We start from the raw sequence: 5887 nt of genomic DNA on the forward strand, positions 1-5887 counted from the left end.
CTCTGCCATCCCCCCCCTCCCTCCCTCTCTCTTTCTCTCTTCTCAATCCCCATTCCCCTCTAATCTGTCTATCTCTCTCTCCCCTTCTCTGTCTCTCTTTTCCCCTCTATCTCAGTTTGTCTCCCTCTTCGTTCCCTCCCTTCTATCGACTATGTTGTTTGTTAATGAGGTTGACAAGCTAGTTGGATGTTGCCATTACCATCATATACGGCAGGTCAGGAAGAATCAATACCTAACATCATACCAACATTTACATTACTATTACAGCGCCAAACACTGTTGACAGGTTATAATATCATTGCGTTTCCATCCACAGAGGCGGCTGTTGGTCACAAAGGGTTTCATGCTCCTCGTCTAGTACTAAGCTGTAACCCAGTAGAATGTCTGTCTGTCTCCCCCTGTCTGCCTGGAGTACTGTCACAGACACGAAAAAAAGAAGCTGCAGACAGGTAGAATGTCTGTCTGTCTGAGTAGTGGTGCTGTAGACAGTAGAATGTCTGTCGTTCTGAGTAGTGTTTCTGTAGACAGGTAAGAATGTCTGTCTGTCTGAGTACTGAGCTGTGACAGGTTAGAATGTTCGTCTAGTAGGTCAGTGAGTCGTCTGCGATACTGAGCTGTAGACAGTAGAATGTCTGGTCTGCCTGATACTGAGCTGTAGACAGGTAAAATATCTGAGGTACTGAGCTGGTAGACAGGTAGAATGCTGTCTGTTCTGAGTAGTGTGCTGTAGGACAGGTAGAATGTCTGTCTGCCCTGGCCTGATACTGAGCTGTAGACAGGTATTAGAATGTCGTCTGTCTGGAGAGTGTTCTGTATACACGTTAGAATGTCTGTCTGCCGAGTACTTGAGCTGTAGAAGGTAAAATATCTGAGTACTGAGCTGTAGACAGGTAGAATGTCTGTCTGTCTGAGTACTGAGCGGTAGACAGGTAGAATGTCGTCTGTTCTGAGTACTGGAGCTGTAGACAGGTAGAATGTCTGTCCTGTCTGAGTACTGAGCTGTAGGACAGGTAGAATGTCTGTCTGTCTGATAGTGTGCTGCTAGAACAGTAGAATGTCTGTCTGCCTTGCAGTACTAGCTGTAGACAGGTAGAAATGTCGGCTGTCTGAAGTACTGACTGTAGACAGGTAGAATGTCTGTCTGCCTGAGTACTGAGCTGTAGACAGGTAGAATATCTGAGTACTGAGCTGTAGACAGGTAGAATGCCTGTCTGTCTCACCTGTCTGTCTGATCGGACTAACACATGTCATCTAATTCCTTGACAGAAATTACAAAATTACAAAATTATGACAGATGATTTTTTATTTTTTCATTTTGTTCAGCTGTCGAATAATTAACATTCACAATGAAGCATTTCAAGTTCTGATGTGGCTCAGTTGGTAGAGCATGGCGCATGTAATGCCAGGGTTGTGGGTTCGATTCCCTCGGGGGACCACTATGAAAATGTATCCACTCATGACTGTAAGTCGCTCTGTATGAGAGCATCTGCTAAAAGGACAATGTTTTTTAAGGGTGAGAATGTTGTAAACTAGAGAGAAATAACCACTGGATGTCTCTGTTTATAGGTCTTAGTTTTCCTGTTTCAAAGTTTGAATTTAAGTTCATCAAATCGGTAATATTATTGATCAAATCTGTCATATTAATGATCAACTCTGTCATATTAATGGAAGCGATGTTCATACTTAGACACAAATATAGAAATATTATCAGATGATACCAGTTGATGGAAATCAAATACAGTATGCCAACTTGTGCAATGTGATATATCATTGTATCTACAATACTCACGACAATGTGATATAAAACAATTATTATATAGTTTTATGTCATTTGTTTGCCTTCTCATAGGCCCTATATAAATTAATTATTGAAGAAGAAGTCATTTAGATTTTATTTGTATGGTGTGTAATTTATGTTTTATTTTATTTCAGTAAAACAAAAGTGGATAAAAGGATGATTTGATTCCTGGTATCTCTAGAAAGTGTTCCTAGAATGATTGCTTTAGATCAGGGGTGGCCAACCCTCCTCCTGGAGAGATACCTTCCTCCTGGAGAGATACCTTCCTCCTGGAGAGATTCCCTCCTCCTGGAGAGATACCCTCCTCCTGGAGAGATACCTTCCTCCTGGAGAGATTCCTTCCTCCTGGAGAGATTCCCTCCTCCTGGAGAGATACCCTCCTCCTGGAGAGATACCTTCCTCCTGGAGAGATACTCTTCTCCTGGAGAGATACTCTCCCGCATGATTTTATTCCAGCCCTGCACCTACACACCAGACTCTACTAACCAGCTGGTCCCCAAGACCTTGATTATCTTGAATCAGGTGTGTTAGAGCAGGGCTGGAACAAAAGCCTGCAGGAGGCTATCTCTGATCTAACTGTGCCCTAACAAAAGTGCATCCCAAATGGCACCCTATACCGTATATAGTGCACTACTTTTGACCAGTGCCCATGGTCAAAAGTAGGGAATAGGGTGCCATTTGGGACGCACACTAACTGTGCCCTAACAGAGATGCTATCTAACAGAGATGCTATCTAACAGAGATGCTATCTAACATAGATGCTATCTAACAGAGATACCCTAACAGAGATACCCTAACAGAGATACCCTAACAGAGATACCCTAACAGAGATGCTATCTAACAGAGATGCCCTAACAGAGATGCTATCTAACAGAGATGCTATCTAACCCGGTAACAGTAGCTACCTTCTAACAGAGTGCTATCGTAACAGAGATACCTAACAGAGATAAGCCGCTATCACGAGTGCTTTAACAGGAGTGTCCAATAATCGTGAATCTTTAGAGATGCGAGTGAATTCTGGTTGATGCGGGAAGAAAATGAGAAGACTTGGCCGCTGGATCATAAGAGCCCCTTGACGATTTGTCAACCTCAAGGGAACAAGACGATGTTTTGGCGATGATCTATGTGAACAGAAGAGCACGACTGTGGCCCTAAGACCAGGCCTTAATTGGCTAACAACGGCATAGACGATAGTAGTGCCTGGATCACTCACAATGTCCCAGCCGTAGGCACGGATTAGGAAGTAGAAAGTCTTGGCAGCATCCCTCCTAAATGAGATTGCTATCTTAAGTTCAGAGAATGCTAGTCTTAGACAGAGATGAATAATCTACAGAGTATGCCCCTACAGAGAGATGTGCCGCTAGACAGAGATGCTATCTAACAGGATGCTTATCTAAAGCAGATGCTATACAGAGATGCCTCTAACAGAGATGCTATCTAACAGGAGATGCCCTAACAGGAGATTGCAGATCTAACAGAGATGCTATCTGTAACAGAGATGCCTCTAACAGAGTACCCTAAAGAGATGCCTATACAGAGATGCTATCTAACAGAGATTCGCCTATACAGAGATGCCCTAACAGAGATGCTATCTAACAGAGATGCTATCTAACAGAGATGCCTAACAGAGCTAAACCTAGAAGAGATGGCCCTAACGAGATGCTATCTAACAGAGATACCTACAGCTAACAGAGATGCCTCTAAGAGATGCTACGAGATAATGCTATCTAACAGAGATGCCTATCTAACAGAGATGCCTTTAACAGAGGCTGAACCTAACAGAGATGCCCTATAAGACTTAGAGATGCTACGTGAACAGATGATGGCTATTAACAGAGATACCTCTAACAGAGATGCTATCTAACAGAGATGCTATCTAACAGAGATACCTAGAGAGATGCCCTAACAGAGATGCTATTAACAGAGATGCCTAAGAGATGCTACAACAGAGATACCTAAAAGAGATACCTCAACAGAGATGCCTAACAGAGATGCTATCTAACAGAGATACCTAACAGTGTCTTCCAGCGTCCCACTAGTGATTACTGGATCTATTCATGTAGCAACGATTGAATCAGGCATGTATTTCTCTTTCCCATCCAGTGTAGGACTTCTCGTCTCTCTGTGTTCCCAAATGGACAAATTCCCTATAGGTCTCTGGCCAAAAGTAGTGCACTTATTATAAGGAATAGGGTGCCATTTGGGATGCTCTGTGCCTGCGAGTGGGGATTCCCAGTGTTAGAGAAACAGAGCTTGTTTTTTGTGTTTTGGGGTTGTTATGTTACGTTGTAGTTGGAAGTTCAGAAGACGTAAAAGGCTGTTTAGTAGCAGAAATGGGGGACTAGTCATAGTTAATTCACATGATTTTGGAATGAGATGTTCGACGAGGCAGGTTGGGATTGCGGCAATATGTCCGGTTCATTAAAGGTTTGCTGTTGGAGTTTGATATTCATTGTAGTGTGTCGATCTTTTCTTTCTTTTGATAGTTTATTAGTTGTTATTTCGGCGATTAGTCATGTCACCTCCAACATGTGGGTAATATTATTCTGGGTGTGCCAGCCTCATGGGTCTTTTTTATTGACGAGCAGTGTGTCTCACATCTTTTGTCATGTGTATTTTTAGCAATGTTGTTTAGCATACAGTAAGTTATGTCACACAATGTAGGCTACAAACTTTATTTACAACTGTATCGTGCAATTTTCTCCTCTGAGGTATGGTTGGTGTGCAGGCTTCTGTTTTCCAGTCCCAGACTACACACTGAGGGTCAACTTTTTTATGTAGTTGATAAACTGTGTATTTTTATTGTGGCTGGAATAGAAGTCTGCCTTCACTTCAGTAGTATTCATGTGGAGTTGGCAGTCAGTTGGTTTCACTCTCGGTATGGCTTTTTTTGTTTGCTCGTTTTTTTTGGTTTGTTGTTTTTTTGTTTGGTTATCTCTCAAAGTGATGCTTTTAGGGGAATAATGCTCTCTTACTAAGAGTTAACATTTACAAACAAGTTACATTATTTGCACTTTGTGAATTATTTTTTGGATTCATTGCATATTGTTCATTTTGAATGTTGAAGGTTTTAAATCTTGTTTTAATTGTTACTTAAAAACATTTCATGATGAATAGTGTCAATGTCATTCAAAAACCACAATTCTGCAATAAAAATTGACACGAAGGGGGATCTGTCTTAATTTGTCTGTGGTTCTGTTTTGCTTTCTCAAGTGAACATTACATCTTGTCGCAGTTGTGAGCTTCCAACCGGTTTTTATTTGATTGGTCATCTGTCTCAGGATATCAGCAACGTAAACGCATTTTGCAGTATATAATTGCACGCATCACCAATGTCGGCCATAGTCCACAGTATGAGGTGTAACGGCTTAATGGGCATGTGCAATCAATGTGCCTTGTCTTTTGTACATCTGGCAGCGAAAATTGCTAACCTACACATAATTGCATGTTGATTGCTAGCTACATGGTTCTCATTTTAAAATTATGCCAGTTGATACTTTTTTTTTGAGGCTAACACCATTCTACGTTTTCAACATGATTTTTCTGCATGAAATTGTTTTGTGCAAATCCAACCCTTGTGTTCGTAGGTACAGTCCGTAAATGAAAATCAAGGAGCTGGCATTTGTTAGGCTAATTAAAAATATACAAAAAGGAAATAAGTGTGCATGGGGAGCTTGTTTAGTTGCTTGGAGAATTTTTTAGAATACAGAGACAAAATCAGGGGTAATCGCGTTGTTGAGGAGGATTGCAGAGATGTTGGTGTTGATTATGAAGGGAAGGGTGGATTCTGCACACAAGGTTTGCAAGTCAAAGGCACAATTTCCTTTACCCATTCATGTGCATGTAGGCCTATGTATTTTGCAGGGAGTGCCTAAATCATCAAATGTATGCTCCAGTATAATGGAAAGAGCCATAAAGCTATAATATATGAGAATCATAAGGTTAAGATAGATAATCATTGGAGCCATATTACATGGGAAAGGCAATGCTTAGTGTATCATTACATGTTATAGGATTAGTGGTATGGTGATTTCTACCTTGTTGACTTTGATCACAGTTTTGAGTTGTTGGCGGTTCTGTGATGTGTTG

General features: G+C 41.3%; 1 long non-coding RNA gene across 2 annotated transcripts; it reads left to right on the forward strand.

The window, feature by feature from the left end:
- Positions 1-623: 623 nt before the first annotated feature.
- LOC139024426 (uncharacterized) lies at positions 624-2680 on the forward strand. 2 transcript variants are annotated; one of them, XR_011475718.1, is made up of 4 exons: positions 624-662; positions 860-929; positions 1011-1033; positions 1113-2680. It is a non-coding gene; the product is annotated as an uncharacterized lncRNA (long non-coding RNA). The 2 variants fall into 2 exon arrangements; XR_011475719.1 differs by lacking the exon at positions 1011-1033 and having other exon boundaries at positions 1129-2680.
- The last annotated feature ends 3207 nt before the right edge of the window (positions 2681-5887 follow it).

Source organism: Salvelinus sp. IW2-2015, unplaced genomic scaffold, assembly GCF_002910315.2.
Source record: "Salvelinus sp. IW2-2015 unplaced genomic scaffold, ASM291031v2 Un_scaffold1491, whole genome shotgun sequence".
NCBI lineage: Eukaryota > Metazoa > Chordata > Actinopteri > Salmoniformes > Salmonidae > Salvelinus > Salvelinus sp. IW2-2015.